The sequence below is a fragment of the Mytilus edulis genome, chromosome 12, assembly GCF_963676685.1.
Source record: "Mytilus edulis chromosome 12, xbMytEdul2.2, whole genome shotgun sequence".
In the NCBI taxonomy this organism is placed as follows: Eukaryota; Metazoa; Mollusca; class Bivalvia; order Mytilida; family Mytilidae; genus Mytilus; species Mytilus edulis.
In genome coordinates, this window is record NC_092355.1 from 76,226,528 (window position 1) to 76,238,877 (window position 12,350).

The following is a 12,350-nucleotide window of genomic DNA, read 5'->3' on the forward strand; positions in this document are numbered from 1 at the left end:
TGAAATATAATTTCAAATAATACAATGTAGCTAGCCTTATGGAATATTTTGTAGGCACTGGCTACGGTTACATGGAAATGTAACAATAATAAAAATATTATTGTTACATTGGAGACTAAATGCCGGAATGCATGGTTGGGTAAGGATCTGTTTAATTACGAATGTAACAATAATTATTGAGGCTACGGTTACATAGCGCTATTGTTACATGAAAAACAGCTGTACGATGGGACTAGTAATGTGTACTAAATAATAAAAAATGAAGACATTTATTTCATATTTACAATACATACTTTTTTTACATACAATTTATTTACTGTATTTTTTTTTTACAATGACACTTTCTACAAATCAAGCAAGTGCCACTGTGGTTTTTAAAGTCCGACACATTTTTGATGAACGAAATTATGACTCTACGGTTACGTGTACATACAGAAGTTCTTAGCATTTAAGTTACAGTTACAGTTAGCAAACTTTGCTTTTGATGTATCAATTTGGGTCAAGTTGTATAGCTGTATGAAATTTATGTCTCGCCGGTTTAAAACGCATCCCAATTTTTTAAGTTTTTCACCCTAACAAAATGGTTTAAAGTATAATGACAGTAATAAGAGTAGGTGTGCAGTTAAATACTTTTAACAAGAATGTGTCCTCAGTACACGAATGCCCCACTCGCACTATCATTTTCTATGTTCAGTGGACCGTGAAATTGGGGTAAAATCTCTAATTTGGCATTAAAATTAGAAAGATCATATCATAGGGAACATGTGTACCAAGTTTGAAGTCGATTGGACTTCAACTTCATCAAAAACTACCTCGACCAAAAACTTTAACCTGAAGCGGGACAGACGGACGAACGGACGAACGAACGAACGGACGGACGGACGCACAGACCAGAAAACATAATGCCCCTCTACTATCGTAGGTGGGGCATAAAAAGTGAAACCATTGAACTATATGTTTCGCCTTTAACACTCCTAATCTTGAGTAGTATCTTTAAGAACATCAAAACCCATTAATACGTAAAACTATTTAGGTTATACACCATTTGACTGTTGAATAATAATACTTATTATTTATCAGTATTACAAGTATTGTTTAGTACATATGAAAGAATTAAGCAAAACAACTACAGAAGATTTAAGTTTAATAAATCTAGCGTACATTGCTGTTTTTCATGTAACAATAACGTAATGTAACCGTAGCCTCAACAATTATTGTTACATTCGTAATTAATCGGTTCCTCACCCAACTTTGCATTCCGGCAATTAGTCTCCAATGTAACAATAATATTTTTATTATTGTTACATTTCCATGTAACCGTAGCCAGTGCCTATTTTGTATGTTGTGCATCTCTTTTCTCCTTTTAGTGATGGGGGGCCTATTTTGTATGGTTGGCTGCTTCATATCTGGTGATGGGATATATACATTTAGTTATGCAGTGTTGAATACTGGTCCCCACCCCCCTAATTGATAGGAATAAACAAAACAAAAATTGTTTCACTCAATCTCAACAACAAGGCAAAAGTGAAGTAAATCAATATAAGCATACTACTGGTTCTGCTCGTTTTCTGCTCTTTGGTTGGGTTGTTATCTCTTTGACACATTGCCCATCTATATTCTCAATTTTTTTAAAGATTATTCAAGTATGTGATATGTGATAAATATCCAAAAATTAGCTTATTTGATAAAATTCAGCCTTGATCCACAATTTCTTGAAAAAGTACCAAAACAAAATACAACATGATGTGGGTACATGTCTAATTTACCAGGAAAAAAGTCGAATAATTCTGGAATGGCAAAACTTGAATTTGCCCAAAACTAAAAGCGAGCTTTTTTAAATTACACTCATGCAAAATAAAAGGGAAACACTTGAGGCCAGAGGGAAGATATAATATTCGGTTGTCAGAAGTATAAAATAAACGTGGAATCTGATTAAGTATATAACAGTGAAATTGCTTAAAACAAAATATTCATGAAAACAACTGAGTCAATAATCTGATTTTTTTTAATAAATATGGTGACATTTCACTTCTGCACTTTTTAATGTTGATGAGTCTCACATATTTAAAAAATCCTCTTGTTACTAAACTTTGGAGCCCATAGTCTGTTAAACTTTCATTTATTAAATCCTGCATTAGTTCAACAAAAATGTCCGCTTATAATCACTTGAACCACCTCGGATACCATTCTGTACATGAATATATCTTTCATAACAAATTTCATATAAATTGCTGATTCCAGGTATCAAAATTTTTATCCTCCAGTAAAGTTATTCCTCTGACAGGATGTGTTGTCTACTGAAAATGAAATTTTTTGTTATTAAATTAAGTTTGTTAATTCAATCAAAAAGTAATGAAGAATGATAATTATAATATATTTTATCGCTATTTTGTGCATTTTTCCTTTGATCTTTTTTTGTGATAATTTTCATATCATGCTACTCGTTTGAGATGGAAAATTATCGCTAGAAACTAAGCATGCACGTGGCGTTGCTAACGAAATTGACATGAAATTGACAGCGTCGTCATAGGTAAAATAGCGATAAAAAGATTATCATTGTTCATCTCAACTCGATTGCCTTTCTCGCTTTCGCCGTCCCAGCTCAAGCGAGAAAATCAATCTCGTTGAGATGATCACCGATAATCTATAAGTATTTCATTGTTATTGCCATCTCTGACCTCAATACAGTCTGGTCAAGTCATTCTCTTCTCTAAATAAAAAAACAGATGCTCCGCAGGGCGCAGCTTTATACGCCCGCAGAGGTTGAACCCTGAACGGTTGGGGCAAGTATGGACAAAAATTCAAGCTGGATTCAGCTCTAAATTTGGATTGTGATTAAATAGTTGACACAGCATAGGTTTCTGACACAGAATGAATGTGGTCTAATGAACTTAAAAAATGTTTTTTGCCTTTGAGCAATTCACTATGCTGTTAATATTGATCCTCTCAAAAAAATGTTTGAAGAAATTTTCTTTTTATTTATAAAATCTGAAATGAAAAAAATTTACCCCCCCCCCCCCCAATTTTTTTTAACATCCCCCTTTCCCTTATTCCAAAACTGATCTCAATTCAAATTTCTAATGGAGTTTGCAACAATAACTACTCATTTAAATACATCATAAAATATTAAAACGTAAAGAAAGTGCTTGTAATCACTGAATGGTAAAGATTGTTTTAATTTATCAGTTGGTAGTAAAAGTGAATATACATTGTATATTGTATAAAACAATGATTTAAGTTGATTCAACTACTATTCTGAACAAAGAAAGATAAGACTCCAATTGTAAATTTTATGCTATTGCACAATATTGTGCAATGAGATATTTCTTGCTATTGCGAAATACTGTGCAATTGAAAATATTTGCTATTGCACAATACTGTGCAATTGAAGATTTCTTGCTATTGTGCAATACTGTGCAATTGAAAATTTCTTGCTGTTGCACAATACTTAATATAATAATTTTGGATCCTGAATTGGACCAACTTGAAAACTAGGCCCATAATAAAAAATCTAAGTACATAATTTGTACATGTTTAGATTCAGCATATCAAAGAAGCCCAAGAATTAAATTTTTGTTAAAATCAAACTTAGTTTAATTTTGGACCCTTTGGACTTTAATGTAGACCAATTTGAAAACGGGACCAAAAATTAAGAATTTACATACACAGTTAGATTTGTCATATCGAAGAACCCCAATTATTCAATTTTTGATGAAATCAAACAAAAATTAATTTTGAACCCCGATTTGGACAAACTTGAAAACTGGGCCAATAATAAAAAATCTAAGTATTTTTTTAGATTCAGCATATCAAAGAACCCCAACTTGGCCAAGGATTCAATTTTTGTTAAAATCAAACTAAGTTTAATTTTGGACCCTTTGGACCTTAATGTAGACCAATTTGAAAACAGGACCAAAAATTAAGAATCTACATACACAGTTAGATTCGGCATATTGAAGAACCTCAATTATTCAATTTTTGATGAAATCAAACAAAGTTTAATTTTGGACCTTTTTGGCCCCTAATTCCTAAAATGTTGGGACGAAAACTTCCAAAATCAATCCCAACCTTCCTTTTGTGGTTATAAACCTTGTGTTAAAATTTCATAGATTTCTATTCAGTTTTACTTAAGTTAGAGTGCGAAAACTAAAAATATTCGGACGAAGACGACGACGCCAACTTTTTTTGCGGTCGTATAAAAATGGTCAGATTTATTAAAACGCTTCATTTGCATGGATATGATGCACATCATGTAAGAGTTAATTCCCTTATATTGTTTTTTTTATCATAAATTAAATTTAAATTATGGTACCCTTTCATTCTTGAAATTAGGTTTTAAATCCAAATGTAACTATCTTGACATTTATACAGCATAGATAACAGAATAAAATCTTTAAACTATTAAAAGAATACCATTCGGCCTTAAAGTCTGTGTATGAATCTTTTACCTATATCTCTTTAATTATAATTTCCATCCTCAATTTATTCCATTGGCAACTTTTATATATAAAAAAGAATAATTTAGTATATAATTATGTCTGACTGTTAAATGTAGATATTTTAAGTCTATTCCCTTATGAAAACAGTCTGCATACCATGTATATTATGTTTTTGTGTCTTATGTTTTTGTTTCATATTTGTGGGATTACTGTAAATAACTGACTGTTTTTACCCTAAACAGACACTTTTGGATTACTTACCCTTAATATATTCTAGTCCTATTGTTTTCTATCAAAATCATTTTGCTTTCAACATTACTGGACACTGGTCGTTGACATTCCATTTGATTACTGTTCTCTTGTTGTATGTATATCACACATACACATGTACATGTACAAGTGTTTTTGTTGATATATAAAAGTCCTATGTATTGAATTTTTGATTCATAGTGAACATCATTCTCCTTCCTGTAAATATAAAGCAAATGTACATACAATTACTAAATAAATTATATACTAAATTATTCAAAGCAAAATTAAACTTTGCATTGTTATTATCAACACATTAATACAAATTTGCCATATGAATTACCAAGAAAATACATGTTTTTACTAAGTATTATAAATAATTATGCCTCAAGCATTTTGCTCAATACATAAAAGTTAAAGGCAATAATGGGCAAAGAAAATATTTCCAAGTCTTGAAAATTTATTTTTTATGTACTGTATAATATAAAAAAAAAATGTGGTATGATTGCAAATGAGACAACTATCCACAAAAGACCAAAATTACACAGACATTAACAACTATAGGTCACTGTACAGCCTTCAACAGTGAGCAAAGCCCATACCGCATAGTCAGCTATAAAGAGCCCCAATAAGACATGTAAAACAATTCAAACGAGAAAACTAACGGCCTTATTTATGAAAAAACGAAGAACAAATATGTAACACATAAACAAACGACAACCACTGAATTACAGGCTCCTGACTTGGGACAGGCACATACATAAATAATGTGGCGGTGTTAAACATGTTAGATAACAATGTTTAATATCATAACATGGAGCAGATTTGAGTGTTTTAACAATCCTTTCATTAACATTTTTATATTCAATTATATTATAGTGTACATAAATATCATAACATGTACAATACAAGCTAAAATTATATACATTTTGGGGACACTCACAACCCAGTTTTTCTCAATTAAAATCATGGAACCACCACTGTCATGACTATTGAGACCTTGTTGGAAAAAATTTGGTTGATTATATATATAGGGACTGAAGCATGACTGGAGCCCCCTCCCCTTTTATGAAAAGTTCTGGTTTTGCCACTGAAATTTGTTAGTTTCTGGTCTGACATGTAAATGTATGTCACTGTGTAAGCTCTCAAATGGGTGACGGGTGATTGGTTAATTACAATGGGGATACTACATGTATCTGGTTTATTTTTTTATATATGGGAAAGAAGAGTATGGATAGTGAACCCCCATTGTCAGAAACAAGTGCCTATAATCCCTTTCCCTTTGTATTGTATCAATTTGTGTTCATAAATGATTTAATTTTTATAGATAAAATATTAAACTTGAGTGTACATGTATTATATAAATGAAATCAGGGACATATAAAAGTTCAAAATTCTTTATTTTCCAATTAAGGCCCCCTGCCGGGCAATAATGACAACAATACACAATACATTAAGTGTTGGCTGTTATGTTTTATTGTTGTTTTGTTTTATATATGTTTTTATATGTGTTCGTGTGTTTCAGCGATGATCCTTTTGTACTGGATTTTATCCTGAATAAAATTAGTTAGATAGTTAGTTTATAATGAAGATAAAATTAATTGTTCCCAGATAAAATGGGAATTTATTTATATAAGACCAGGTATAAAGTAGCCAAGAGTTAAAGTGAATATGTCTTACATGCTAATGATTTAGTACATGGACGTCTTTGACGTGAAGCAAAATTCATGGAGTACCCACTCACCCCACCCCCTTTTTTAGAGAACTTACAGTCGGCATGAAACATGATCATCAACGCTTTTAAATTTAATTCGTTTTGGTCCGTATTTGCAGTTTCATGTTTACAATGTTCACAAAGTGATAGCGTGAATTATTTCCAGGGAGATCGTGAAGAACACTTTTTTTAATTTTGTCTGTCCAGTTTGAAAACGGATGTTGACAGTGGGTATAATATTTCCGGAGACAAGAGCGGATACCCCAGACCGAAATCCGAATGTAATAAAATAATAAAAGTGATAAATAGTAAATTCATTACATGAAAAGGAAATGATGAAAACTTGGATTTCAATATTCATGTTTCATATTATTTTACACTTTATTTTTGCCGTTTAAATCATTTCTTAGGATACGACTTCTTTGAAAATAATTACCTGCAATATCTGGAATAAAGCTTTATCTTTTATGTTGTGTAGCACAAAGTTTAAGCATCCAAGAATGTCATAAATGTAACTTTCAACGAGGAATGCCAAATCCGACGTCAAATAATGGCCGCCATTACGTGTTGACAACGTCGTCTAGTGAACCGTATCACTGAGCGCCGAAATCCTTACTCAGGCGCTTCCGGTTGTCCTACTGGATATTATATAAAAATGTCTTCAATATTTTAAGAAGAATTTCTGTCAACACATCACTATGAATAACCTGAAATGAAATGTTCATAGAAGCATTCGTGTGTACATTTGTACAACGCATTGTTTTCCAACCACCGCATTTTTATTACGTGTCTGTGATACTGATTGAAAACTTAAGTAATATCGTGTGTAGATTAATGTGCATTTACTGTAGTTTAAAACAAACAAACAACAAAACAGCAAATAACGAGAACTGGGTTGTCCCTAATTTGTAAGAATATCGCCTAAACCGATTAAATGTCTTTCAACGTTGTTTTTAGAATCGGCGCAAATGTGTTCTCGCCAATTCAAATTGTTAACCCCTTTTTAGAAATATCTCGTTTTCCATTACGGTGACCCCATCTTTTTTTTTTTATAAACAACGCATATTCTGTTGAACACTCATGGAGAAATTATTGGTCAATTTTTTTAAACTTTTATTTTTTTTATAGGTATTTCACAATAAAAACCAGATGCTCCGCAGGGCGCAGCTTTATACGACCACAGAGGTTGAACCCTGAACGGTTTGGGCAAGTATCAGGACACAACATTCAGGCTGGATACAGCTCTAAATTTGGATTGTGATTAAATAGTTAACACAGCATAGGTTTCTGACACAGAATGAATGTGGTCTAATGAACTTAAAAACATTTTTTTGCCTTTGAGCAATTCACTATGCTGTTGAATATTAATCCTCTCAAAAAAATGTTTGAAGAAATTTTCTTTTTATTTATGAAATCTGAAATGAGAAAAATTTAACCCCCCCCCCCCCCCCACAATTTTTTTTTTCTCATCCCCCTTTCCCTTTTACCAAAACTGATCTCAATTCAAATTTCTAATGGAGTTTGCAACAATAACTACTCATTTAAATACATCATAAAATATTAAAATGTAACAAAAGGTGCTTGTTATCACTGAATGGTAAAGATTTTTTTAATTTATCAGTTGGTAGTAAAAGTGAATATACATTGTATATTGTATAAAACAATGATTTAAGTTGACTGAACTACTATTCTGGACAAAGAAAAATAATTCCAATCAATTGAAAATGTCTTGCTATTGCACAATATTGTGCAATTAGATATTTCTGGCTATTGCGCAATACTGTGCAATTGAAAATATTTGCTATTGCACAATACTGTGCAATTGAAGATTTCTTGCTATTGCGCAATACTGAGCAATTGAAAATTTCTTGCTATTGCACAATACTGTGCAATTGAAGATTTCTTGCTATTGCTGAATACTGTGCAATTGAAAATTTCTTGCTATTGCACAATACTTAATATAATAATTTCGGATCCTGATTTGAACCAACATGAAAACTGGGCCCATAAACAAAAATATAAGTACATGTTTAGATTCAGCATATCAAAAAAGCCCAAGAATTAAAATTTTTGTTAAAATCACTTCAATTTTGGACCCTTTGGACTTTAATGTAGACCAATTTGAAAACGGGACCAAAAATTAAGAATCTACATACACAGTTAGATTTGGCATATCAAAGAACCCCAATTATTCAATTTTTGATGAAATTAAACAAAGTTTAATTTTGGACCCCGATTTGGACCAACTTGAAAACTGATAATCAATAATCAAAATCTAAGTACATCTTTAGATTCAACATATTAAAGAACCCCAAGGATTCAATTTTTGTTAAAATCCAACTAAGTTTAATTTTGGACCCTTTGGACCTTAATGTAGACCAATTTGAAAACGGGACCAAAAATTAAGAATCTACATACACAGTTAGATTTAGCATATCAAAGAACCCCAATTTTTCAATTTTTGATGAAATCAAACAAAGTTCAATTTTGGACCCTTTGGGCCCCTTATTCCTACACTGTTGGGACCAAAACTCCCAAAATCAAACCCAACCTTTCTTTTATGGTCATAAACCTTATGTCAAAATTTCATAGATTTCTATTCACTTAAACTAAAGTTATAGTGCGAAAACCAAGAAAATGCTTATTTGGGCCCTTTTTGGCCCCAAATTCCGAAAATGTTGGGACCAAAACTCCCAAAATCAATCCCAATATTCCTTTTGTGGTCATTTTTACTAAAGTTAGAGTGCGAAAACTAAAAGTATTCGGACGACGACGACGCAAGACGACGATGACACCAACGTGATAGCAATATACGACGAAAATTTTTGCGGTCGTATAAAAAGGCGGGAAAACTATTATAGAAACTTATGGTTATTATTTTCCACTCAGATAATGGTAATATCATTTAAATAGTTTGTATGAACAACAAGGTTAACAGAACAGACAAGTTTTTATTGGATATGGACTTCAAAAATAATATTACACTGCTATCGACTAGAAGTCCCAATTTCCAAATTCCGTGAAAAAGATGGTGTTTTAAATCGAAAACGAGGTAGGTGACCCCATTTTTTTATTTGCTTATTTTAAAGCTTTTACCTAGCCTAAAGTAAAAATAAAATATAAAGAAGATATTATTGGTAGATCTGAATAGAATGATGTGTCTTTAATTAATTTTTCCTTATTTGTTCAGGTTTTTTGTTAATTAGGCAGTTGGTTAAAATTTGTAGAAAAAATACAGTTATATCTTTTACATAGAGAAAGGACATGTACTTGTCTGTAATAGCTATTTTATCAAATTACACATGTTACACTGTACTCGTTTATAAATTCTTTTAATTAAGATGAATAATTTAAGGCTTTTAAAAAAATCACCAAAATTAGCTTTTTTGTGAGGATAAAAAATGATAAAAAAAACTTTGATATTGCAAAATGTAATCATAAGTAATCTAAAGTAATCATGATTACATATGAAAAAGGGTGTAATTGTAATGTAATCAATTACATTTTATTAGCAAAGTAATTGTAATTTAATCGAATACATTTTAAAGTAATCGACCCCATCCCTGGCGGACTCTAATGTAAACAATATGGCCACTTTGTTTTCAACAAAGAATAGTTTACACCTTTACATGACAAGCACATTAAACCTACAACGGATTCCTACGTATATATACACCACGATTTAGCCAATTGGTATGAACAAGGAAACTCTTCAGATGTTCAGCTCATTCCAGCTCCTGTTTCCCTAATAGAACCGCCTCATACCAACATATCAGCTATGATCCTTCTTCAAGTGCGTAAAGATTCATTTCCAACGTTGATATTGTGTCGCCCAATATCCAAAGAAATACACAGCTATTTTTGCATAGGTACCATTTCTTTACCAAAATTCTGTAGTACTGGCAATCTACTGTTAATATTCAGTACTATTTTGTTACTTTAAAATTATTGTAATATTTAGGTACCTGTATTTTATAGTTCTTGATTTGTACTTGAAATTTGAGTACTACAGATTTTGGGTTGCACGGTTACATTTTCATCATTTTGAAAGTTTGTCTATTTCAAATCCATAGATGCCAACCCCTTTTGAGACAATCAGTAACAAACTATCAAATTTTCCGTATTTTTGAAAAGTTTTCAGTAATCATTCAAAAACTTGCATTTACCAATAAAAATTAATGACGAGTGGTTGCAAAATGATGTGCACTAAAATTTGTCGTTCAACATGTTGTCTGTAGTATGAATTCCATTCATTAATTGTTCAAGTTTTCAAGTTTCAAGTTTTTTATTTCTCAAAGACCCCAACAGGGGTATGTGAACAATAACAAATACTACATAAGTATTCATAATATAACAAATAACAAAGTATCAAAGTAATGCAGTGAACATTATAAACATTCATTAACATATATACATTTGAAAAAGTAATGCATTTAAAGGAAGACAGTAAACTTCAAATGGACATATTAATGGTTGAAACAATATTAGTTTAATTAACAACAGATAGTACAATTTTACAAAATTTTGCAATTTTAAGAACAACATTGTAAGAGTCAGAATTAAATAATTCATAAAATTTGTCAGTATTATGATTGATAATAAGATTACAAGGTAATAAGGATTTCCTTTCATTATTGAAAAAAGTACAATTAAATAAATAATGATATTCATCACCTAATTGGTTTTTGTTACAAATGTCACAAATTCTGTCGTCACGTTCTATACCCCAAAAGCGACCCCTTTCAATAGGGAGTCGATGATTTAGACATCTAAAATTGCATAAGGCTTTTTCAGATGTTCTCGACTCGTACATTTTCGTTTTGTCAAGGAGAAGTAGAGAAAGGGGGAAAACTACTTCATAAAATGCAAGTTTTCCTCTTCGGAAGTCAGTTAGTTCCAATCAATAGGTTGATAACTCCTGAGAAACCGGAAACATTACATTGTCGTTTTCTAAATACCGGACCAGGACGGAAAAGTAATGATAAAAATCCGCGATTTACAAAATTGAACGGCGATGATTGGGAATCCGTCACTATTCGACTTTGACCGTAATAGCGTAGTTTGTATCGCAAAATCGGAAAAAATTACGGAAAAATCGTAATGGTTGGCATCTATGCAAATCTCATAAAGTTATGATGTTCAAACATGGAATACTGTGGTCATTGTTGGTATTATTTTGTACCAATATTTCAAATCAAGTACTGGAAAATACAAGTACCTAAATATCACAATAATTTTAAAGTAAAGAAATAGTACTAAATATTAAAAGTAAATTTCCAGTACTACAGATTTTAAGTACAGAAATAGTACACTTGCACAAGCTAAATCATGATCGTTGTCCATTTAAAACTTTGCAAGACTATTTGATGGTTAGACAAGAGAGCACACGCTGAAATGTCTTGCCTTCTTTACTAATCATTGATATAATGTTGATAGAGCTTAATATAAAGCTTTACTACAACTGTCACATAAAATCAACATTAACCAAAGAAAACGAAACATTGATCAATGAACCATGAAAATGAGGTCAAGGTCAGATGAACCATGCCAGGCAGACATGTACAGCTAACAATTCTTCAATACAACAAATATAGTTGACTTATTGCTTATAAATTAAGAAAAACAGACCAAAACACAAACACTTAACACTTAGCAATGGACCGTGAAAATGAGGTCAAGGTCAAATAAAACCTGTGTAACAGACATATAGATCATAAAATATTTCCATACACCAAATATAGTTGACTAATGCATATAGAATTAGAAACATAGACCAAAACTCAAAAACTTAACTTTGACCACTGAACCATGAAAATGAGGTCAAGGTCAGATGACACCTGTCAGCTAGACATGTACACCTTACAATCATTCCATACACCAAATATAGTATAAGAAAAACAGACCAAAACACAAAAACTTAACTATAACCACTGAACCATGAAAATGAG

General features: G+C 31.5%; 2 protein-coding genes and 1 long non-coding RNA gene across 4 annotated transcripts in view; all 3 read right to left on the minus strand.

The window, feature by feature from the left end:
• The window catches only part of LOC139497850 (uncharacterized), a 497,218-nt gene that overhangs the window by 31,344 nt on the left and 453,524 nt on the right, over positions 1-12,350 (minus strand). The gene's annotated exons all lie outside the window — the stretch shown is intronic.
• The window catches only part of LOC139499286 (probable serine/threonine-protein kinase roco8), a 46,770-nt gene that overhangs the window by 23,491 nt on the left and 10,929 nt on the right, over positions 1-12,350 (minus strand). The gene's annotated exons all lie outside the window — the stretch shown is intronic.
• On the minus strand, positions 1,988-7,037 carry LOC139499133 (uncharacterized). 2 transcript variants are annotated; one of them, XR_011658118.1, is made up of 3 exons: positions 6,839-7,037; positions 4,701-4,907; positions 1,988-2,297 (listed from the first exon to the last, which is right to left on the minus strand). It is a non-coding gene; the product is annotated as an uncharacterized lncRNA (long non-coding RNA). The 2 variants fall into 2 exon arrangements; XR_011658117.1 differs by lacking the exon at positions 6,839-7,037 and adding an exon at positions 6,459-6,820.